Source organism: Osmia lignaria, chromosome 12, assembly GCF_051020975.1.
Source record: "Osmia lignaria lignaria isolate PbOS001 chromosome 12, iyOsmLign1, whole genome shotgun sequence".
In the NCBI taxonomy this organism is placed as follows: Eukaryota; Metazoa; Arthropoda; class Insecta; order Hymenoptera; family Megachilidae; genus Osmia; species Osmia lignaria.
Genome location: NC_135043.1, coordinates 3,624,213 through 3,650,088, shown reverse-complemented (window position 1 = coordinate 3,650,088; position 25,876 = coordinate 3,624,213). Strand labels below are relative to the sequence as shown.

The following is a 25,876-nucleotide window of genomic DNA, read 5'->3' as shown; positions in this document are numbered from 1 at the left end:
GCCAGCTTCTCTCGTCCGCCTTCGCCGTAGCTTCTGTTCGCATTCGCGAAAGCTCAAATCAAATATCGTAGACGAGAAACCGGAGGCTCCTGGCCGCTTCGATCGTCGCAATAACACGGCGGATTGTTTCGTTACCAAAGTATTTCTCTCTGTGGCTCGATGCATCGCGAGAAATTCTGCCGAAAACACGCAGCAGCTATCCCCTGGTTTCCGATGCTTTTGTTGTTACCCCCCCCCCCCGCCGTGGAAGGTTGTAGTGGTTATTGGTTGCCAGGCGAGCTTTGGTTACCCGGCTTATTCGAACGCTTCGCATTTTTGCTATGCTTTCACTAGCTAATTAAAAATTCCTCGCGATTCAGCATCATTCCGTCTCCGAGGAGATAGAATTCGGTCACATCCATCGTTCTAACCATGCGACATTTTATTGAATTTTGTATATTTTACTTAAATTCTTACTGCACTTCTACCTTTACCGAAATTCAAATTCGATCACATTATTTACAAGATTTATTCAAGAGTATTAAGAATTAATACTCTTAATTAAAACGTATCATCTATTGAAAGAATAATTTTTAAAGGATCAGCATAAAATTAGATTAAGATTGTGCCTCTCTCCATGGTCCGCCGTTCGAGGGTGGAATTGCAACTGTTATTATTCACCGTTTATTCAATTTGAAATTATATTATCAAATATCTGTTTAATTAACATTGTATTTATCGAATAGTGCGTTTATTTCCGACAATTACCATGCAAATTTAAGTAATTTTTCGCTTTTCCTACGAACAATGGTTAGAACGCAAATACGGTGGCTGTATATTGATATTCTTTACGGTTTGATAACGGCGTGTAGGTCCGGTTAAATAATATGCAAATTTGATACGCGCCAATCCGCGCCGTTGGAACATCTATTTCCAAAGCGTGCCGGAAACGGGAAATAATTTATCGTCGAACGAAAACGGAAATCGGCTGAATTCAATAATCCACCGCTACGCCGGTGTAATTTCAAATGGGATAACTTGATATCGCGGTTTTCTCGCATTGATGGATTACTAACGATCCTTTAATTAACCGATAAGCTTGATAAACAATCGAAAGGTTGGAAAATTTTATCTTTCTTTTGATTAACCGTTGAAGGGACTGATTAAATGGAATAAAACCGTGGAGAGTTTGAGGTTTACTTAAAATTGAAACAGCGTGTATGCTTATCCGGCGCAAATACACTGGTGGAATTAATTCTGGACACTTTGGATAAAAATATTCTTTATTTCATATCTGTGCAGGAAATGTATATTCTGCTATGCTAAATTGATACCGTAATATTTTTATTGTGATCTATAATGTTTATACTTAATATTTTCACATGATTTGGTTTGGAAATGTTTCAAAATTTTTATTTGTTTTTGCGCCTGGCAACACGAAACATCGTATCATGTGAAAAGATATCCAAAGAAATATTCATTTTTTTCTACTTCCTTTGATGAATTGAAATTGTAATTTTTATTCAATATTAAAAATATGGCTGTAAATGATCTTTTTACTGATTTTTTTATACAATCGACGCCCTAAAATTAGGAAACAGTGATTAGAATATAAAATATAAATGATTATATACTAAATAATTTGAATAAATACGAAATTTAAGTAAAAATTTAAGTGTCCAGAATGAATTCCACTAGTGTAGACCGAACGCTAGATATATTCCTAATTACGAACTTCTCTGTAAGCTTTCAAGCGGATCAACCTTTGGCGCGTTCGCTCGAATGAACGCTCGCGAGTTCTAGACGTATACTGCTCGTGATCGGCACGACACGAACTAATCAGCCTTCCACCGCCTCCTTCACACCCGCGAGAAACTCTAATTGTAAGATGCATTCGCGATCATCGAATCCATTCTGCCGTGTAAAATTATCGCGAAACTTTCGCCCGATTTCGTACGAACGCTCCGAGTTGGATGAACGACCAAGTGTTTAGGGAAGATCGATCGCCTTGCTCAGGAATACGAATTTTCACTGGTGTTTCTACCCGAAGACGTTTTGTCAATAATTCACAGTGTTAGCTTTTTATTTAGATAAAAGAATTTTAACAAGCTAAATTCGCTCTAGAGCCAACCCTTTTTCGGCCATTTCCGGTCAGACCGGAAGTGGCAAAAAAAAATTTTTTTTTCGGTCATTCGTTGAGATTTTGACCCACTAAACATAAGGCGTAAGAATTTTTTCGATAACTCTTACCGCTAAATGCTATAGCCCTCTTCTCAAGATTTTCAAGGTTGGCTAATAAAATATGAATTTCAAACAGTTCCCTGTCAATTATATGGCCTCCATTATTGACAGTTTGTAAAATCAGTCGAGTAGAGTTTGTAAAAATACAAAAAATGTGATGGTGGAGTGCTTCTTTCGCAATCAAGCTCTGTTTTTCCTCGTAATTACGAGCTAATGAGATATCGTAATCAGTGAAGGAAAAAAGACGTCAGCGTTAACAAGAAACCGGATTTGCACAACCATGCAAGTGTTTCCAGAGAGGACGGACGAAGTTTGGTAAGCGAAACTGTTTTTGGTTGATTTGCCAAGAGGTCAGACTGATTTATTCACGTTTCCACGAACAGCGGCATGATTCACGTTGCTCGCTCGTGCGTTTGTCCTTGTGGATGGCAACAACTTACGATAGACTCTCGATAACTTTTCACTTTCAGGGCTGTAGAAGAGGAAATTTTCGGGACACGGACACTTAACGAATGCCTCGGTCGAATTTCACTTTGAGGCACACAAAATTGGGATAAGTTTCCGAATGGCCCCATCAAAACTGAGAACTCAGGTTCGGAATATAACCTAAATTGACTACCAGAAACCGATTAAAATTCGTTTCAGAACTGGATGTCTTACCGTTTTTGAAGAAATTTTTGTACAATATTGGGACTACGTATGTGCTATTTGGTGCTGCGCATGCGCTATTCAATACTACGCATGCGCTATTCGATACCGCGCATACACGGAACCTAACCTAATCTAACCTAACCTCACTACCATATCTCGAAAACGGTAAGACATCCAGCTCTGAAACCAACTTTAATCGGTTTCTTGTAGTCAATTTCTCTGAGTTCTCAATTTTAGTGGGGCCATTCGGAAACACAGCCCAAAATTATTATTAGTAAAATTAAAAAAAAAAAAAAAGTATATGAATAAAGCGTATGATGAAATGTAGATATTGCAAGTTCAGATTTCCAATGAGTCTTGTCTCGTTTATGAATGCTAGTATCGCTTCATTGCTTGGGCGACGTTTGCATAGGTATTCTTAACGCTACGAACACCTGACAAGGTTGAAAAGCTGACCTAGTTGATGTTATCTGAGTCTACGAACAATTGTTCGCGGGACATACATCGGGTGCAGCCGCGATGGTAGGCGCAAGTTTCTCCGAATACTCTTCACGGTGAAACGTTTCCAGATTAATTATCATTTTTATTTTACACAGAACTTTGAATATTCTCCGGCAGACGTTTATTCGCTTGCGGAATCCATTAGTTGATAGTGCGAGGGAGTACTTTTTTCATGATCACTTTTGCAACCGATAAACAAATAACGTCACACGTGGTCATTCTTCGGGTACTCTATAAGATCATAATAGATTTTCCAGAGTTTTGTAATCAGTTTTCTTTCTACACTCACGTACCTGCGAAATTGTATTTTCATTTGAACCGTTCTACCGATAAAGAAATAAATTCGCCAACGCATCACCGTTCCATCGACGCTCTTTGATCCCGTTCTTTCTTCGGCTTTGATTAGATCCCTTTGATGTGCGCATAAATACCGACGCAGGGGTCGTTTGATATGATAAAGCGCAGGTTATCTCGCTCGATCCCGAACCGACGAGATACACTTGCCTTCGCTACCCAGGATGATTTACAGAAAAGTTTTTCTTAAAATCATTCCTGAATCTTCTGGAAATGCTGTTTGCGATTCGATCGACCGGTTTCCCACTCTCTTTTCATCTTCATTTTCATCTGAAGTTTGGAATATTTAATCTTCTCTCTTCAATGTTGAAATTTCATTTTCAATTTTAACGGAAACGATGTTTTTGTTAGAATAAATGAAAGCATTTAATTATAATGTTCTCAAGAGACGATTATCGTGTAGTTCGAGGAGGCACCGAAGCGGGGTCAAAAGAGGCCCCGGCTTCTGAATTATTAAGCACCCCGGGTGCGCTGATCGAGTGATCGAGAATAACGAGCGATACGGGAGGCGAGGCTCAAAGACCGGATGTACCGACACACGCAATTGATTTCGTAAACGCAGTTGGCTTCGTGACTCACGAGGTTTCTTCTTCTCTGATCCTCCTCTTCCTCTGCTGATATGTATTTCGCGGAGAAATGAATAATTAACTTTATCTCGCGGTAGACCGATCGGATAATAATAATATCGAGCGACGTTAAGTGAAAAATATCCTACACTGGATCCAGGTGACTTCTATGAAAACCTTCCTCGTACCACGATCCGCGGATAATTCAGTCGGTTTCCAGGGAATCGGTGAAATTTTCTCGTTTCGAGCTGCGATTCCAGGCGGAAGCGGAGTTGGCGGGGTTCAGCGTTGGAATCGATGTAAGGAAACAATTGGCATAGAAATAGGTAGTTGCCGCGACAAACACCGCGGCTCGTGTTAGCATGCAAATTGTTGCGTGCGCTCGGTTGCTTCGACGTACTCCCTATCGTGTTACCCGCACGCCTATCCCTTGCCATTTCGCAGTCCAGATTCTCCAGGGAGCTTCGATCCACGACCTTACCATGGTATCGAACGCGCCACTGGATTCGCCAGAGCCGGACAGCTCGCTTCAATGGACGATTGAAAGTGCCGAGCAACCGTGGCTACTCGAATCTCTCCACGATTCCTTGGATCCTTCGGGAAGGATCGTCGAGGGTATTCCAGATTTCGAGTAGGAACAAGTGTGTTCTGGATGGATTATTGAGAAAGAAAGAAAAAAATTGTTGATTGAAAGTTGTTGATTGCCCTGGAAATTCTCTGGACTTAAACTCCATCGAAAAACGAATGTTAATTGATTAAACATCTGATTAACGTATGGGCCAGAAGTAAAGCAATTAAAATGCATCGAAAGCATGCCGAAAAGAATACTAACATACAAGTGTAAATATAATTAGAATTATTTCTACGCAAACACGAAAAACTCATTTTTCATACCATAACTCTAATAATTTGATCACCCACTGTAGTATCTCCACGCCCATGTACGAACCCCCTTTAATTGAACACCACTCTAACGAAAGGATTAAACGAACTCGGCTGAATTCAATTTAACAAGTTGCTATTTGCAAAGCTATCAGTCGGTCCACGGTCATCGTTAGAATTGAAAATAGAAAGGTTGGGAGCAATTAGCAGCGGTGGCGCCAAAGGTGTAACGAGACGTTGAACCCGTAGATCGCCTTTGTGATTAAACAAAAGTGGGTTAATGCCGTACGCCAGATTCGTGCATCCGTAATGACGTTGACATCCTGGATACCCCCGCCCCTGTGCCATTAAGAGAACAATAGCCCATACCGTAGATTGTTCGTTAACGTGTTTCTATGCTCGTTTTTCCGAACAGCGCGACGAACAATCGGTACTAGGCGCAGCGCCTCCTTTTAATTCTACGCGAGCTCTTTTTCCACTACCCCATACTTGACCTAGAACATCTTGAAAACGCGTCCGAGTCCGTTTCTTGAAAACAACGCTTTTAACCTCGAATCGCGAGCTTTAAAGAAGGGAGTTAAGAATTCGACGAGAAAAGTTGAAAAATACAAGTTTTAACTCTGAATTAAAATTCTAGCTCTCCAAATAAATTTATCCCGCAACATTCCCCGTCAGACCGAAACAGCTGGAAGCTAACCTTCCCAACGAATCAATCAGCGACAGACCCCTCGGGAGTCACACTTTTCTTCCTTTCGAACTCCACCAGCTTCCAGCTAAGAAGACGTTGATAAGCCTAACCAGGGGGTACAGAATGGATACTCGCCAGGCGAAACACGTGGTCGATTGATCGAGCGGAATGAATTGAATTGGCGAAAACCCTCGTTGAAACAAATCAGCTTGGTAACTGCTAATTAAACCTTTCATCAAGGCGACCTCACGCATTACTTATTCCGCGGCCAAGCGAGGTTGGCGTTACGAGTGAAAGGGTTAACGCTTTCGTTTCCACGGTAATTCGATCGCGACGCGGCGGATGTCTCGTGCGAAAGGAATAGGAGAATCGCCAAGAGGCTGCGTAGCCTTAAGGCCTGGCCTAGATGAAGCGTCGAGAGTGTCAGTCATCCGGTCAACAACCCGCCCGCTTGGAAACGATGCGGTATCGCGTGCCTTCGTCCATTAACCCGGTTAATCGCACGCTCGTTAATTCCCATTTTGTGCGCCACGCCGCGTCGCTTCAGATCCGCTTCGAACTCGCTCGCGTTTATACGATTTTCCCGTAATTCTCACGAAAACCAACAACCGCTAACGTTTAGGGAGAGAAAAAAAAGGCGTTTTTGTCTCGAGATCGTATGTCAGACTCGTCAGTGGGGCTGACGATAGGCGATCCCTGCCCCAGACGCCTATAACCCCGCTTTTTGGAACTCATGCCGGGGGACCGCTAGCGAGAACACAGCCAATCCTGCTGCCACCTGGCGGTCGCCGACCCAAACTAAGGGCGCTCAGGAAGACTCACCGCCTTCCCCCTCCACTAAACGCCTACAAACGTTTCATTAATTTCGTGAAGTGATAGAAATAAAAAATTTCAACGAAAAAATGAAACGAGTGGTGTAATATAAAGCACGTTTTCGCTGGTCAATTCATCGCGTTAATCGCGAGAAATGGAACTGCCAACAGATACGACTGGTATATTTGCGCAAAGGAATCCTTGAATACTATCTTCTATACACTTCGAGTTACGCAACAAAGTTGACACAACGATAAAGATTAACCGAGGATGAGTAACGATTCCAAATGGTTGACTGACCTTTTTGTAGATTTTTCTACTTACCATTCTTTACGGTCATCGACAGTCTATCTAGAAAGCAGGATAATAAATGTTCTAATAAATCCTCGAACGACGGAGCCGGGTCTTATGATTTAAAGTTTGAATTTAATTGGAAATTCGTTCCGGATGAATGCGATTATCGAAAATGATATTTTGGAAAATCTGATGAAGGTGGTCGCGAAAGATAGTTGCCAAAATAGAAGGGTGAGAGAGAGGGAATTTATTTAAGCAGGAAGTAGCTGGGAAAAGCTATTTCGGTGCTTTCCGATGTCGCGTCGCGTCTCGTCTAGGTTTCGGTATTGCCTAGCCGGCTCGCTGTATTAAGAGATGCCTTGGCATTATTCCTCCTCTCATGAATAGTCGAGATGTTCGCCGTAATTGGATAATACACTTGCGGAATAATTTCAGACGTACGCATTCTCCTTCTCGTAGATACGAATGCATTTTAGAAACGAAAATATCGCGGTTGTTAACAGTTATTCGATGAAATCACAACCGCTAAAGTGGATGAATGCAATTTGTTCTATTATTAGTTTAATTTTTGAACAGCGAACTCTGGGTTAGGCTACAACTTAAATTAAAATTAAGGCTCTCTTCATAGTCCGCGCCCGAGGGTTAAGTTTCTATTGCTGCGAATAATTGTGTTATAATGATCCAATAAAGGAAACGGCGAAGTTAATTGATTTTTAATTAAGAAGAATCGAAGAAATCTAAAGATAGTCGAGTCGAAATAGTTCAATTTACCGGATTATTCAGGCGAAACGTCGTTAACATCATCGATCGTTCCTCTCACCCTTTCCTTCGCTTGTAATTATTAATAATTTCCGTGTTGAGTAAAATTATCGCAGGGCTAACAAGCACAAAAGTGGATGTACAATGGGATGACCGCAGGAAGTGAGATCGATTTACATTCAGGACGAGTTTCCTGTCGGTTCGTGCGGATCGAACTTCCCATTCATATTTCAAACCTTCGAAGCTCGATACTCAGTGACAATCGGCTGTGTTCCATGTACACGGTTAACGTCGTGAATGAAAGTGAATTCTATTCTCCATTGATATCTCGGTTCATCGTATCCGCCAGGAACTCTTGGAATTCGAGGAAAATCGCCATGGTTATTTTAGCATCGCTCTTCGTAATGTGATTCGACGAAACCCGACTGACCGTAATCTGTTAATTAAAGCGAAATTCATCGGTGTTTATGATACACACCACTTCGACTAATTGATATAGCGTTGCTTGATTAATTTCTATTTCAAAGAACATCAATTTCACTATATTTGACTTTCATTTTTGGACTTGGTCTCTGGAGGCCTGCTGGAGATTTAGGCCCTAATTAATTAAAATGGCTGTGTTTCCGAATGACGCCACCAAAATTGAGAACTCAAGTTTGGTATATAACTTAAATTGACTACAAGGAACCGATTAAAGTTGGTTTCAGAGCTGGATGTCTTACCATTTTCGAGATATCGTGGTAAGGTTAGGTTCTGTGTATGCGCAGTATCGAATAGCGCATGCGCAGTATTGAATAGCGCATGCTCAGTATCGAATACAGTAAAACCTGGTTAAATGCAACGAAAGAATGCTTGAATAAGTGCAACATCGCTATCCCCTCCACTTGGGGGGATCCCCCTAGACGAACCGAGCCGCTCGACGAGAGAACCGTGTAATATGATCCGACCGTAATATCGGTGTGATTAATACTAATTGAACGATAAAACTTTTTTATTTTTAACTTTTTCTTAATGAAACTTTTACTAACGCATTTGTGAGATTTTTCTGATTAAAATTACACCAAACATGATAAAGTTTGAATTATATTTATAAACAATAGTAATAGAATAAACAACATAGAATTGACACCACGACTGAATATAAATAATGTCTGCTGAATACAAAAGATGTGTACGGACACAGAATCGGCATGTCGGCTGAATACAAAACATGTGTACGGACGCAGAATCGACACCTCGCTTGGATAAATGCAACCACTGGGTCCCAATCTTAGTTGCATTTATCCAGGTTTTACTATAGCGCATACGTAGTCCCAAAATTGTACAAATATTTCTTACCACGATATCTCAAAAACGGTAAGATATCCAGCTCTGAAACCAATTCTAATCGGTTTCTGGTAGTAAATTTAGGTTATATACCGAACCTGAGTTCTCAATTTTAGTGGTGCCATTCGAAAACTTATCCATTAAAATCGGAACCCGTCAGATTACTAATCTCCCGATAAAAATTTCAGTTCCAGTCTATTAGTTCTTTGAAAGCAGTTAAATTACTCGGTAAACTATTTCCCAGGAATTAGTGCTTCTATATTATATAACACTTTACAAGAAACTGATTGCCATTTTTCTATCGAAACGTTTAATCCATTCAACGCGTGCGGCGTATAATAAATCATGATCTGGTGATCGATTAACCCTCTATGCACTGCTGTAACTTTGTGGTAATATATCAAATTCCTGTCGTAAATTTCAAACTTTCTTCCTGACCTTTTTTCAACATATGCTCGCAAAATCAATTATGAAGTACTATTACCTTGAAGGGCAGAAAATTCGAGTTACAGTGGATCGAGGAACGAAAAGGTTCAACGGTGAAAATGAAGGAATCGTAATAGTGTCTGGTTAGAATCTTTAGCTTAATCCAACGACGTTCGCGGGCTGTTTTGTTCTTTCCGTTGGTCGGTGCACCCTTCGGGAAGAAGCCCTTTTCCGACCGGAAAACGAGCTACTCAAACGTAGACGAGTGCTTCTTCTCCCGTAACGGACGACGAGTAACAAGATGGTCTTGTTACGTTGCGTTTCCTTTTCAGCCGCGGTGTTACGCGAGTTGAGAAACGCGGATACCCTTCATTCTTCGCATTCCTCCACCTCGTTGTAAGTTTCTTTCTATTCTCTTAAACAACAGACATTGCTCCATTGCCACCCGTCGATTTTTATGCAATTTCATTTATATTCGATTCTTCGTTTGGCAGCGTCGCAGCCAGAAACTCGTTTATATTAAAAAATTTTATCGAATCGAATGCATAGGTTTGAAAAGGGATCGGAGGCAATATTGTCTCGCCTCCGGTGATTACCGCTCTGTCTACGGGTTTTCCTTAATTTTCTCGTGTTTTCGAGGGGTCTCCGGTGTTGGTCCAGCAACGAAATCGAAATTTCGTTGACCGTGGGCGGATTCGATCAAGGTCCGCCAGGAAACCGGGGAAAATTGAATAGCGCGGCTCCTCTTCGGCTAACGAGGCTGATAAAGCCTCTCCTCTGTAGGTAAATATCGTTTTCGCTGTGATTTCACGCGGGGACCAATAATCCGACCGAAACGAGAAAATAATTGTAAAGTTGTCTGGACGTGTATACGATCCTCCTACGTGACGGCGTGAGGTTCTTTTCGTAATCCAGGTCGATGCTCGCTTTAACTTGATTAAACGGTCTCCTTTTAGTATCGCGAAAGCAATTTTCCTATTTTCCGTGATGAACCGCGTTTCCTTCGAGTCTCGCTAAAATTTCCTCGAATTAAACGATTACTTTGCGATTCTTTTTTACTAGCTACACTTTGATAAGATTAAGTAGGAGTTACTTTAGTGATGGCATAGAGTTATTTGCTTAATTTTGTAAATTGAAGATGAAATTGAAATTTACCGTTTGACGTTACACGGAAACTGGGGGGGGGGAGGTTGAAAGTTATTTGCTCGGGTGCACGATCGAAGTGAGTTTGAACGTGGAACGCACGGAACGCTGACGGACCCTTGTAATTAATTCCTTTTTCCGCTCGTAGTTTGATATCGTAAATCGCTGAAAAAATTTATCGAAAAAACGTTGGCACGAAGTGTTTCGCGTGGAATGCCCGATCAACGATGATGGGATTTGGTTAATTAAGCTTCCTCGCGGGGAAAACTGATCGTAGCTCGGCTCTATACTTAACGTTTAATTAATCTGAACCTGTTATTTTCTGTATCGCCTTTCAGGCAAAATTAGCAACCTAAATTTTCCGAGTTAAACACCATCCTATGGGTAGAACTTTTTACTTATTTTCGCTATTAAACTTATCAGGGAAATTCTAGCGTTTGAGGCATACAATTATTCTCCAAATTGTTATTGAAATTATTTTCAAATAATTACTTTACTGATTGATTTACCTGATTGTAACGAGTTTTCCTGATTCTTACCAGGGGGAGGGGATGCCAGTGCAGGGGAGAGGGCTTCATACACAGGGTGTCCCAGTTTCAGTGGTCCAAAAGCAAGTGGGTGATAGAGGATAAAAGGTCCTAATAATATGTTTTTGATGGTTGAAAAGTTATTTAAATTTTAAATAAGAGATACATACATTATGGTTGATTGACGTTTCGCACAGATTCAAGGTATGTTTATACGTCACGCGGATTTCCATGGGGCACCGTATAACGCGTGTGACGGTAGGTTGACAGGCACGATTGTACGTAGTTAACATAATGATAATCTGCACGCCATTCGGCTATTGTGCGGGTATTTAATGTTTGCCGATATTATTGATACCCGTGCCTTGTAACGTCGCTTGTCCCTCCAATGAAACTCGCATATGCGGACGATAACAATCCTTGATACTTGATACAGAGAACGCAGTAATTCCTGACGATCTGATCGCCACGGATTAAATTGGATTCCCGTGTTGAATGGAATTCTGAATCGATTTGTCTGACGCCTCTATTTGATCGGGTCGAGTCGCTTCTCTGCCGCGAGAAATGTTAAGTGTATGGTTAATGTTCATCTACTCCATTCAGTACCATCCAGCACCAAATTAAACCATTTTCCCTGTTGCCCCTTCTCTACTTTTATTTAAAGTTTCAATTTTAAATTTCACTTTCCGAACAGAGTTTCTCAACCTTGGTTGGAAACCAAGGAAATCTTAATTTGCCTCTGTCACTGCCCTATTCAATTTGAAACAAGTACAACCTCCAAAAGCTAGTAATCGATTCTTCAAATAGGCAAGCCTCGTAAAATTCATTAAAAAGTAACGCACAATATCTAGTAGTATACCGAGAAAACGGCCGGGTAACAGACATTACTTGCGCTCTAACCGATCAATACCTAAAGCCGTCTTAAGATCCCATAAAGATAACCCGTTTAAAGTTATTGGTACAACAAAGTGCTCTTTGCCCACAGAGCAGCTTAAATCACGGCTAACAGGAAATGGCAAAAGTTGAAATTCCTACTGTTCCCGAACGATTCGATTCTTTTGGGAGAATTTTATCCATTCGATCTTAGATAATAAGCGGCTCTCTCCATGGTCCGCCGTCCGACAGTTTTAGGAAACGGATCGATTATTCTTCTAATTCACCAGATTTAAACGATCGTGTTTCGATTCAATGGTTAATTATTTTCCGATTCGGAGGTGGACACCCCGGTTTGAGTATTTTGTGCAAGGGAATCGCGAAACGCAATCGTTGCGGCTCTAAGATTTCAACGAGGACTGAAATTTATTCACGGCAAACATCTTTAAGGATAGAACAGAAACGGTTTCCCGTTTCACGGAGAAAAATAGGAAAACACGCGGGGGGATTGTGAATAATCCAGTAACCCAGAGTCTTCCGGGGTTCTTGTCGGGCGGAATACGTGTCGCGTTTTAAATCCGACCGCGGAGAGGGAAGGAAATGGAGAACATAAAACGATACCGGAGAAATGACGGGAATTCGAGTGTCTCGCTCGAGATTATCGTTCGCGAGTCTATCTTGCGTTATTTAAAATTATTTATTTCCTCTTTTCTTTTATTAATTCGAGCCGTCGATATCCCCCGAGGCAATCAACGCGTTAAGCTGTACAGATATCTCGAAGAAACGTTTCCTCTAACGAATCGAAAAAAAAAAAAACGAACGAAAGAACAGACAGTCGGTGAATGAAAGTGGCAGGGTGTTTTTAATTGAAACGCTTCGATCCCGTTAAACGTTTACACCCTCCGCTTTCCGCTGGACGTTTTTGCTCGATCGGACTCCGTCACAATTCCCTCTGTTCGTCTTGTTTTCGCGTCGCAACTTATTGCTTCTCGTGATAACGTCGAAATAGAGATGGTCCGAGGAACCGATGGCTTTCTAACCGATCGAAGGTAATGGATATAATAATGTAACGACGATAGCGCGGTCCAGACAAACGTACGACCGCTATTTCCTTTCACGGTTCATCGAGATTTTTCGATTCGCTCCGGTATCAGGACAAATTTACGAGGTGCACTTTCAACCGGAAGCGGCTACCGGGCAAAAGAGGAAGGAAAAAACACACCGGTCCTCTTGCAATTGCTTGTCTTCATCCATCTCTTCCCCGACTACTATAAAAGCTCGTTTTGCGTTTCCTTTTTCTTCTTCATCTTCTTTTTTGCAAGCATCCGAGTATCAACAGGGAGAATCCCTGTTACTCTGCACCGCTAATTAAAGGAGATACTGTTATCGTTTCGCAGTTTCAGATCAACCTTGTTTCGCGACCTATAAAAACAGTGCTCCAATTGAAATTATCGCCACTGTTTGATGAATTGCCTTTTGATAAATGATCGAGGAAAATCAGACGTGTAACAACGGTAATGGAGAAACTTGGCGAAAACGACGCGGTCTGGAAGCGTCCAGAAAATTTCGAGAAAAGGCAATAATGTATTCAACAAATTCCTTGTGTTTTCTAATCAATCATGGCTGCAGACATTGATTTTCTAGCTTCCTAAGGATTAGATTTTCGATGGAATAGAATGGTACTAGGTCATTCTATAAATAAGTAGGTAGGTTATCCAAATAGGCACCTCCACTCTGTACACCCCCGTCCAGGGGCGTATGTAGAACTTTTCAGGCCTTAGGTATACCCTCACCTCCCTCTTTTTATTTGACTCTAGGCACGTGTCTACTTTGCCTAGGGGTAAACACAGCTCTGCCCTCCCTCTATTTTCATGAATCTCCTCTAACTAGACATAGAAATTCGTCGAAACGCAACCTATCAATACGATGAAATTCCATTTTCAAATATTTTTGAATAGCAAGAAAACCGCCTATTAATCAATCCCATTCACCGGTCGCCGATGGATACACGAATGTCTCGAAGTCGATCGAAGTTAGCAACAACCAGTTCCATCTCGGTTGGTCCAATTTTTTGGCATACCAGAACGGATATCAGGCGAGGTCCGGTTAAAAAAAGTCGCGCGCCGATGGACGATAACCATAACGACTTATCGATCGATAGAACCTGCTGCTCCGTTCGCCGCAACTCGCACCGATTTCCTCCTTTTTTCGAACGGGGAACGCGTAGCATCAGTGGCGGGTCGTTAAACGCGAGCCATCCCGAGTGTTTGGTCGCGGATCGATCACGCGTTCTCGATCGACTCGGAGATCGAGTCGAATGGTGAAAAAGCGACGGGAAGGATGTTGATGGCCGAGTAAAGTTTCACGGTGTTCTGCAACAAGATAAACCGACCAGGTTATCGGTTGCGGTTTTACCTAGCGGTTACTGTGCGCGCATACACCGTGCACCGCTCGATTAATGTCGCGGTCATGCTCGGCTTCACGAATTCTCCGCACTCCAACGATTTCACGATTGATGGCTAACTTTTTCCAGCTGAAACACTTTTCACGAAATTGCGTGCAACCCGTGATTGGTACGTCGCGTATAACGAGCGGCAAAGAAAAGGTTCGCGAACCGTATAATATCTCTATCACAATTACTCGATATTTTTCATGACATTCATAAAATGTTACAAAAACGCGTATAAAAAGAAATCAGCTACGCGTGTGATCGGTAGCGGATGCGATAATTTAATGTTTCGCCAATAATCGAATCGATCGATAATAAATTGTAACGGCGCGCCGCGCCGATCTCGATCGCGTAGCAATCAATAATTTTTACCCGGGACATTTATCGAGCCCACCCTGTAATCGGCCTGGTTTGCTCCTCCTATCCGTAATTACTTTGCATCGTGAGATTAAGAATAACGCGTTGCCATTAGGTAACCGCTAGTGTGCTAGTCGATCGAACCTGAGGGAAAATCAACCGACCGGATTTCCATGTAATTACAGGAACACCGTTGGCAAGGTTGAGGATCGCTGAGGGTCTGTGTCCATGGAGATGAAAGGGGACCGAGCCAGGCAAACCCCTATCATTCTCGTGCAGCTATAATATTACTTATTTCGTTCCGCGTTTCGATTTGAAAATCAATTCGGCGATATCGTTGTTCTAGCGGTACCCAAAATTTCGGGACATACGAACACAGGGGTGGGCAATTGTTTTGGCTCGGGGGGCCACTTTGTGGAAGCGGAGGTTAGCGGAGGGCCGCACCTTTTAAAATGATTGCATTCATTTTAGAAAAGTATAAATTGTACCATAGTGGCAGTTTTATTCAATCTTTCGGTCTCGGTTCAAGACGGATTTTTATGTCTTGGCGGGTCAGAAAAAAACTCTTAGCGGGCCGCTATTTGCCCAGCCCTGCTCTAGACCAATTCGCCCGATTTCACTATACCCGATCTGATAATGAGCCTGTTCGGGTAGCCGCGACTACATTTTCCTGCCCTCGCGCGTCTCTTGACATTACGGAGGATTTCTTGCGACAACACGTCTACCAGCTACTTAACTCGTTGAATAAAAGATTCAACGAACAACTAAACGAACTGCTCCCTCGACGATCGTCTTATTCGTGCTCGTAACCTGTTTCCCTGGTGATTACCCCAACGAAATTGGCCCACGGTACGTTTCCTACGCTATCGTTGTTGCTGTTGAATTTAGGAACTAGGATGCTTTGTTTCGTCGAGACAATCTTGAACTATAAAATTGTCCAATTTTAACTACACGGCAACATCCAAGTTTTCTGCTCCCTTTGATTGAAAAAGTTTCCTCAAATAAAACTGACAAAAGGGCACCCGTTCCTCCTTGAGCTCTGTCGTTGAACTCGGAACGTTTGGAGATACAAAGCTGGTCAGTTGGCGAATTTAATTATTGCCGTGGTTGTAACGAAGAAGCAATGCCCGCTAACGAAGTAAGCAAATATCGCTTTGCCGAGACAGCTACTCGAGCGGAATCAATATTCCGGCGCAACTTCCGTGCAAACCGCTGTTCCGTTGGCTGAGGTATCCGAGAAAATCGGGCGTAACCTTACGCGTTTAACGTGCGATCCAGTTTATTAAGGAGATTCGATTTTCCGAGGTATAATCGACCGGTTGCCGAACCGGTACCGGATCCGGATCGATAACCGTTATCGTCGCTCTCTGATCGACAATCAGCCCGGGTTCTAACGAACCAATTAGACGAGCCAGTGTGTGATAAAACGTTAACGACAAGGATTACGCTGCAGGAAGATGCATTTTAAGTCGACAACCTTCTTCGTTTAACAGTTTGATCAATCGTAAATTATGTTGAAATGCAACCGGTCATTTAATCCTCGGACGACGGACCATGGAGAGGAGAGTCCCACTTTTAATTTAATTTTGCATTTCATATTATTTTCATTTTCTAAATTATACAGTGCTCCTTTAGAAATTATTCTTACATTATAAATTAATAGCACTTCCAATATGTATATATTGATCGCTCGAGAGTACCTTTATAAACAACAGTATTAATCTTCTATTTTTTTTTTCTTTTTTCTTTTTTTATCCACCTTTGTACGAACGGCATTTGCGTCTCTTTGATCTTTTTTTTCTCTTCGTTCCTTATCATTAAATATTCCGTACACAGCATAATGAATCATTTATCCGGCGACGTTCCTCCTTGTCTTCGTTTCCCTTGCATTTTCTGCATCACACGAATGCCCACGTGTCCTTAACGCCTACTCCGCGTTCTCTCAGCCGATCCATTCGCCAGATTTTCTGGCCGACTCGCTAATATCCTTTGCAGAAACCGCTTTCATTGAATTCGAACCGACGCGATGCGAGAAATAATTCTCTCTTCTATATTACTTTCCGTCGTATTTACGGCGGTTACGTGTCGGGGAACGTGGATGAACATCGAAAGCATTTTAGATTTAACGCGCATACCATGCATCTTTATGCATCGTTGCACCTGAAAAATGCAGTTCCATACTTTTGGCAGCGATGCACAAAAGTGCATAAATTCAATTTTCAAGTATACTTCCTCATTAATTATAAGCCAACAAATTAGCCCGCTTTATCAGTGCCGGATTAAATGGCGGTCGAGGGGGGGGATTTTTATCAACACCTTCAACCATTTCCTTGGAAAACGTGCTCGCGTCTAGCTACACGAGTACCTCAACCTCCGCTTTGTCCTTTGGAGTAGATAAAAGGTAGCGGGCGCGATACTCGATCCCCGGTGGCGCAGTTACAGTAACCGGCGCAGCCCTAACTGTTGCATTTCAGGAGCGAGGAGCATCGGCCGACGCGATAGGACGCCGCGCCGCACAGAGGTTATTAACGACAATCGATCTAATTTTAATCTCATCTCTCGCCCACGCTGCCGTGTTCTCTGGGGGAAAGCGAGGCGTCTGGTCGCGCGACCTCGCAAGGGACACTGCTCCTGCAGCGCCGTCATTGGCTGCCCTCTGCGGCGCCAACGGAAAGCATGTACTCTCGTCCACCTCCGTTCCACGCACCCATCGCTCTCTCTCCTTTACACCGCACCGACCAGACGAGAAGCGGTAGGGATAGTCGAGCGACTGATCCATAGAGGGGAGGGCCTCTTTGATCGAACAGAGACGGAAAGAACGGGTGTAAGCGAAAAAGAGACGCTCCACGCACCCTCGAGAGGGTAGCAGGTTAGAAACAGAGAAGGATAGACGAGGTTTCGGGGAGAAGAGACGATTTGTGCATCGAGAGAAACAGGGAACGTTGCAAGATGGATTGGCACGAGAGAGAGCTGCTAGCGATGAGTTTGAGATAAGTTAGCGCAAACTTGTAATAAAAGCAAATAGAAATTCTGTATTTTTCCATTCGGTTTCCTACTCGTTACTATAATATCTTGCATTCAAATGTGATTTTTGAAATATATGAAAGTAGTAGGTTAGGCTCAGGATTAGTCCAGTCAGCGCCGATTAAAAGAAAAATAGTATCACTCGAGCATACTCTAGAAACATTTCTTTTACTTGAAAATTCTTGAGCGATAGTTTCAGGTATCTATTACTAGTTAAAAATCTTGCTAGAGCAGGTCTGAAATGCCCATCGCTAGTAACGTGGTAGGCACGCACATAGCGCGACAAGAACGGAGAACTCGTATGCTCGGTTAGGATCCGAGAGAGAGAGAGCTAGGGGAAGGGATAAAGGAGAAGGACAGGCGCAGGAACGTAGTCGGAGTGGGAGTAAGACAGATGCGTGGAAGGGGACAAAGAGGAGAGCGAGCGCGCAGCAGGAAAGCTGCCGGGCGCCATACTGCTTTCGTTCGTTCGGCACAGTACGCGCCCAGCGCCTACGCGGATCGTCGCGGTGCTCGTCGGTTCTCGTTCGTCGTCGTCGTTGTCGTTAGTGGTGTAGTTTCTTTATTTTTTTTTTATTTTTTATTCTTACGAACTTTTCCGTTGACTCGTGCGTGTTCACCGACAACAAGGGCGGCCGTGTTAAAAAGGACACCGTTTTATTTCGCCCACAGCCGCCGCCGCCGCCGCCGCCGTCGCCACTGCTGTCGCTGTTCTTTTCTCGACCGGCTTCGGAGAGCGTGCGTCCTTCTCGTCGGTGCGAACAGTGGTGGAAGAAAGAAGCACGGAATTTTTTTACACGCTCCGGAAGACTGGCTTTCGGAGCTGACCGAACGATCAGGTGAGTGAATATAGAGAAAGAAATAACACCGGTATAGGTTAGGCCCCACTTGCGTTTCGTACGGATTTCCGTAATATCGAGAGCTCGATCGCAACGAGTATGAAACTCGATTATACGCGGTCCGTCGCGTCGCGCCGATACCGGTTACGGTTACACGCTTTTACTTTCGATCGAGGCCGACTCGGCCTCGAAATCCGTCCATACTTTCGGAACAGCTGCTCGTTGCCGGGACCGGATCAGTATTATCGATGCATCTTCCTTGCCCCGTTACCATAGTTACGTTTCTTGCGATACAGAAGTGATTTAACCTTTTGACAGTTGCATTCCTTTGTTATTTGTCAAGTTTCAACGTGTTCGCGGTTCGTAGTCCTCAATTGAGCTGCGCAACAGATTTAACCCAATGTACATAATGTACATTAGTACATTGTATCGACAAATCAATTTTTTCAGGATGCGTTATATTTATTATCTATTATTTATTAAGATATAACCAGTGATTATTTTGATATTGTATCTTGGGAATTGAGCATTTATATGTAGCGGAATTGGTCACGTGCAGCGTCGATTCAGAGGGGTTAAGGCTAGAAGGGTTAACCCTCCAAATAGCGAGCCCTTTTTATGCAAATTATCAAGGGTTGGATATACCTATCAAATAAACAGATACAATAATTGACTAAAATTTCATATTTTGAATTTTCAATTCGATTCTCGTGAATCATCCCTTCTCTTTAATATTGCCTACCTCAATCCAGCGTTTCGACGATTTTATTTTAGAAACATAAAAATGTCGGATATTAAAGCTTGAACGGGTAGGACGGTTTCCGGTCACCCATACAAAGGTTAAATCGCTTCCGTCGACAAATAGAAGAAGCTTGCGATTCAACCGGAACAAACGATCGTCGCGAATTGATGGCAATCGTTGGGGAATTTTGCATCGGTCGAATAGGGAGCGTCGCTGGCAATAAAACAATGCGCCGATTGCTGCTCCGAATCTGCTGTTAGCTGCCTGATGCATAGCCGTATCGATAGGCCAATAACGATCATTCGGAAGACCGTAGTTTATCATTTTCGAACTGTATGCTACGCACTGGCGAAACAATGTAACATTTTTATTTTGGATGGATCAATTTTTCCAGTGTTGCTAAAAGTATCAATTATTTAGTCTTACTTAATTTTAATATAATTTAACTTTTATGAGTTGACGAATTTCTTATTTATTTATTCTAATAATTTTTTATGGGGAGAGTCCACATTTTCTTTAGCTGTTAATTATTGTAAGTTTCTTATTGCTAGTTTTCATTTTTCTTCTATACCTTGGTGTTTACAAACCGAAGAAAATGCAGATAAACTGCATTTCTGAAAATAATCGTCAGCTTATCTTTATCAGCTAGATAACGCCGCTTCGAATGCCATCGATAACACGCGAATAAAAATTAGCGCAACTCATTTATTATGCGGGGTGAAATATAGAAGCTTTTTATTAACGATAAGTTTCGTAAGTTCCGAGGTGGCTAATCGTGTTGAAACAGGTTTAATATGGAAAGAAACCTTCAGGATTCATTCATCTTTGATTAGAAATCAAACAGGCTAGTCATCGTGCAATTGATCAAATCCTTCAGTCTGTCAAATATCAGATCTCGTAATTTTATATTCCATATTATTTTCATTTTCTTTTATATTTCCTTGGATATTTGTAGGAAAAGCTTATCAGCTTCTAGGCAAATATTTTTGCTGTCTAGTTTTTACTGAGAATTGGTACTCAGTTACCGGCAACTCGTTATTCTATCTCACTTCCTGTTCGCTTGGCACAGCTTTTTCCCATCTGGTGGTACAGTTGCATCGATCTCGTTGCTCAGCAAAAGTGAAACCCAACGAGCCAAGTGTGTATTAGATTCGCAGATTCCTTGTTCGCACACGAGAGTTAGAAGGATCATCCTACGTGTTGTCGTGTAAGGGTGGAAATTTTTACCCGAAAATTCTGGTCCGTTGCGAATCGTCTAGAGAGAATCACGTATTCGAAAGTGACGGCGAAACGGAAGAGAGCAGCAGGCTCTGGTCGGGATCCATGAAAGCCAAGCTCGTTCTATTCTTCGTTCGAGCAGCAGATGTTTCTTGCAGGACAGGAGACACGAGTCCTCCGCCAGGAGTGCTCGTAACAACGGCCTCGAAACATAAATTCCGAGTTCTGGCTGCATTATGCATGCTGCGCGATGCACGAAATGTATTACCATAAGTGGCGTTCCGATGCGACCCCAAGACGGATCGGTTTTCGCGACCTGAAACCTTTTTCTCCGAGCTAGCCGCTTTTCTCATCGTCAGATTACTTGCCCGGAAAAATCGGGAATATTTTCATTTCCGAACATAAAGTTTAGAAATTTTAACCCTCGCAATTGGAGCGTAAGAGTACAAAGGTACGGGTATCCGAAAATTTAGTACTCGGAACGGAAACTCAATTCCGGAGCCGATCATTAACCGGCCCCACCAGAGTCTCAGCTATCCCGTGTTTCCTAGAGAAAATCTTAGAGAAAATTACCGCGTTGTTAATTGCGGTAGCCTGTCGTCGCATACGTAATTTCTGGCTGCAGTTGTCAACTAAGTTCCTCTTAGCCGCACCTTGCAAATTCTTGCTTTTCACGCTTGTCCATGCATTCTCTCAGAATTTCATATATACTCGCACCACACGGTCGTTATTCGCTTTCTCGTTTTCGTTTCGCCATCCGGCTACATATCTGGTAGGCGTGCATTCGTGGCACGAGGAATAACAGAGCTTCCCTTGAAGCAGAAAAAGGGCAGGAAGGTTAAATTTCGTAGAAGCTGGATGACGAAGAGAGGGTGCAAACGACGCACAGTGGGAAGAAAACCAGATTCTATGACCAAAAATCGATTTTTCTGGGTTTCCAAAAAAATACAATTATTTGATGGAAAGATGACTGTCTACTAATAATGAATACAAATGATTTCTTTTCCAGGAGCTTTTATTTTTGAGTAATATAATTTTGAAATTCAAATAGGTGAATCAACTTAAGTCAATTAAATAAAATTAAATAAGGCAACACTTTTTTTTGTCTTCCTTTTTCTTTAATAAATTAAACTTTGAGTCTTTTAGGATAAAATAAACCAAGTATACACAAAAATATTTATTTTTAGCTACAGTAATTACATACATTTATGTAAATTATATGAAATAAAAAAATTACAGTTCTTTTACAGTTCATCTGTTAATGTAGTATTTATGTACCATCCGTTACATAATTACATCCGTCTGTAACCATTTCCAATTAATTTACAGGTTTAAAGAATATTTATATAAGAAACTTTGGCCATTAATAAAGTGTGATTTTACTGCGGTACATTATTCCAAATTAAGTTTAATTGAATTCAGTGTAGTTTTTGTATAATAGGTATAAAAATGGATTTTACATGTTAGTGAACAGAATTTTGTCCATAAGATAGCAGAAAAGATGTGAAGACGTACCGCGATTATTTAGTATTAATCTTGCTGGAATTTATAATCAAATTAAAAGTAAATACAAATCTTCATATTACAATAAAAAAATGTTTTCGACGAAAAATTCCCGATGGCTGGAAACAACATTCTCTCTAAAAGGTCTAAACTCTTATCTAATGTTGCTTAAGTAATGAAGAATACTTCAACTTCATTAAAGAAAAAAGAAATATTACTTTATCTTCACTCTTTCAAAAGTTATAGATTTTTAACCGCTGAAACATAATTCCCACTGTGCGACGAGGAAAACATCGGTGTGCCAAGCTGTTGATGGAATTTTCTTCTTTTTCTTCTTTTGCTGTCTTCACTTTTGCTGCAATTCGCAGGCACCTATTTTATATTAAAATGAATGGTAAAATGTTTACATAGAAATTTTGATGAAGCTTCAAGCTTCAAATCGATCAGTCGTAAGTGCAATCTTGCCAACAACTTAACACTTTGTCCAGAGTTAGCCGGATCGGACGAAATCGAATTCTTTGTTAGAAATTACGGTCGGTTGTGAAACTTTTGTTAAATCGGATGCCTGGTGTCTGCGAGTTCCTCGACACCAGTCGATTCGCACGCGAAAAGGGGATGCTAGGAGGGTGGGAGAAGGCGAGGGTGGAAGGCGTGTTGCTATGGCGAATTTCGCGTGTCAATGGGATCCCTCGAACCGTGTTAACGAGAAACTGCCGGAAGCTGCGGGAAATGGCATTCTTCTTTTGCTAGTTTGATACCGTACGAAAAGTAGCAAAAGTTGAAGAAACTATATTGACACACAATAATACAAATCCTTAATAATACTAGTTAATTTCTTAACCCAGTGTCTTAATTTATATTTCAAAATATTGAATTTGTTTTTTAAAAGAATGAGTCGAGGTATCGATGTTCGAATTTCATAGGCTTTATATGGAAGAACCAATTGAAAGAAGCGAGGATTGTTATCGAAACGCGAACAGATGGTGCTTTAAATCTCATCAATTGCAGCTTCATTTTATTCGATGCAATTTATCCTCGTTTACCGTTTAACCAATTTGCAGCTGGTAATTGATCGACGCTTACGCGTGATCGATCCATCTAAAAAAAATGTTACGGTAACACTGCTTTGTACATTCGTGATCAAAATCTTAATTTTCACGATAATAATATTAAAAGTAATTTAGGAAAGATAATAATATTATTTTTAATCGTTAAATATTGTACAATTTAATATGTAATTGAGAAATAGGTATAGTAAGTAGATAATAATTCAAATTCTCCCGCGCAACCACTTACGCGCAAGTGGTGGTCCGCCACAGTCCTATATATATGAGGCCCTCCTCTATTACCTCGGCATTCTCCCCGGGACCGCCTAAGGGGAAAGGTGGGAGTCCAGGAGATTATCATTTTTTCGAGGAAGCCTGATTTGTTCGCGAGGGTACCAAACCGCTTCTATACCGTAAAAAAATAAAAAAGATAAAAACGAATTCTGTCAAATTTATTATGACGGGTTAACTTGGGTATGCCAAAGTTGCGACATTTATAAGAAGGAACGTTGTATATAATCATTTCAGCGTTCGTTTAATCTCGCAGCATCTAACCGCGGTCGGTTGCGATTCTCCTCTGGTGACTCTATTGTCGCCACGTCATTTAAGAAATGAAAAATATCCCCGGGTCCGTTGTTCTGCCCTCGGAAATTCCACGAAAAGGCTCGTTTCCACGGGTAGCTCTCGATTCGTCGCGGAGTTAAAGCCGACCAGAAACAGCGGCCGCGTCGCGTCGCGTATGCTCTCACGCCTGTTCATTAAGACTGATTAGCCGCGTGCTGACCTCCGCAGATCCTCCGATTACGGCTCCTCTCCGCAGATGGCTCGTTCTGACACGTCCGCCGATATATCATTTCGAATTCGACGACGAAAACTCCACAGTTAATTTACCGTCCCCTTCGTTACGCATTGGATGTTGCTGCTCAACACTTGGTGCCCGGAACGATTTTTCAAAGTCTACCATGTGTGGGTGAACTTCGAAATTTGCTAAGAAGGTAGATATACGGCATTTGGTTATAACGTGTTAAACCTTTAACAACGAAGCCTGAATCGAACTTAAATTGAAATTGAGTCTCTCTCCATGGTCCGCCATCCGAGGTTTAAAAAACTTCCCGAAAAAGTACGATACTTTTCTGCATTTTTATTCTTGTTTCAAACGAGACCGAAAGACGAGATAAAATCGTCTCATCGAGGAAAATATCCAGTACAGCTTTTATTATCCCGTTAAAACGAAAGTAATAAGTGACATTCAATTACTCCGCACGAATACACAGCCCGTCCAGGCATTTTTCACTAATTCAACCCGTTCTTTGTTTTTTATCTCATTTTCCGGCACGGAATTTTATCCTATGCAATTCCGACAAAGTACAAACAATCGCACGCGATCTCGATCCTTTGCTCGACTACACGCGAACCAACTTGAAATTGTATCAAGTCTCGCAATTAAATCGTCCCTCGTGGACGTTTCTTTTTGAATTTATGCCACGCCAGTGAGCCTCGCACGGAGAACCAGCTTCTCCTGCTTTTTTTTTTTTCTTTCTTTACTAATTACACTACCGTCTACCAGTCGCTGTAATGTCGAATCGTTTCGTACTTACTCGCTGAAATTGTTACTCTCGTGTCAAAAATACTTGGCTGAGATCGAACAGCGGAAAGCGGTTCTGAATTTCCGTTTTACGGTTAGTAAATATATTTCGTGTAATTTTAATTACGAATCACTTTGCTTTCGAGGAATAGCAATGAGCGATAATTATGAACCCATTTGCGTACAATGGTGGAGGAATTCGTAATTTTTTCCAAGTCATCGGTATTATCCTTATCGACGATTTTTTGCGTGAAAATGATCGATAGTGGATGGAGAACGAGTCGCGAAAGAAAAACTATGAAAGAGCGAAGGGATAAGGAAGAGGAGGAAAAATGGGAAAACATAATTTTCGCAGGGTGCACCACCCGCATCCCGGTCACGATTAATTAACCGGCAACCAAGCGTGTCCTATTTACCGTGTTAAATGGAAGATAGAACGTGAATTGAACCGAAGGGACGAGAGTCGATGTTACTTCCGGTCAGTTCTCACGATCAGTAGAAGAAAAAAGGAACGTCGACTCAGTTTGACGGAAGTAGACATCGTTTTCACAGTTCTCTGCGTGCGGAGTGTCATTTTTCCAATTTCAAACATTTTTTTTTTCTTTTTTAACCCTTGAATAGCAGAGCTTGATTATAATCCTTGAGGGAAGAGTGTAATATGAATTGCAGAATTAAATTAAAATTGAGCCTCTCTCCATGGTCCGCTGTCCAAGGATCGAGCTCCAAAAAATTTTTGCAAATAACATCGATGGATCCAATTAATCTAGCAACCGTACATAAAATATTAAAATATTAAAAGCTTTGGATACCCTTCATTTGGCGCTGCTCTCGGCATCAATATTCTCTGTGAACCGAGCGAACAAGGGCTGCGAGCGTCTATCTTGTGTACGGGGGTGGTAAAGTCATTCGAAGGGGAGAAAAAATAATGCAAAGCTTGATTCACGGGGGAAACAAAGGGAGCCGTATTGTACGCGTCGAACACCGTGAATGGAGTTGGCGTTCGAGAACTTATGAATGAGCTTAGGAAGGCTAGTGCGTGCGCATATGCATTCTCACGATGCATACACGTGCATACGTGTATCGGTGCATT

The 25,876-nt window shown here is 41.8% G+C and overlaps 1 protein-coding gene across 3 annotated transcripts in view; it reads left to right on the top strand.

Annotated features, from left to right (window-relative positions):
• The window catches only part of LOC117602768 (uncharacterized), an 86,153-nt gene that overhangs the window by 11,712 nt on the left and 48,565 nt on the right, over nucleotides 1-25,876 (top strand). For 2 of the 3 annotated variants that reach the window (XM_034321187.2, XM_034321184.2), the window contains exon 1: nucleotides 18,304-18,692. The exons of the other annotated variant lie outside the window; for it this stretch is intronic. The gene's annotated coding sequence lies outside the window, so the exon portion shown is untranslated. Of the gene's footprint in view, nucleotides 1-18,303; nucleotides 18,693-25,876 lie in introns of those variants that run through there. 3 annotated transcript variants of the gene reach the window in all.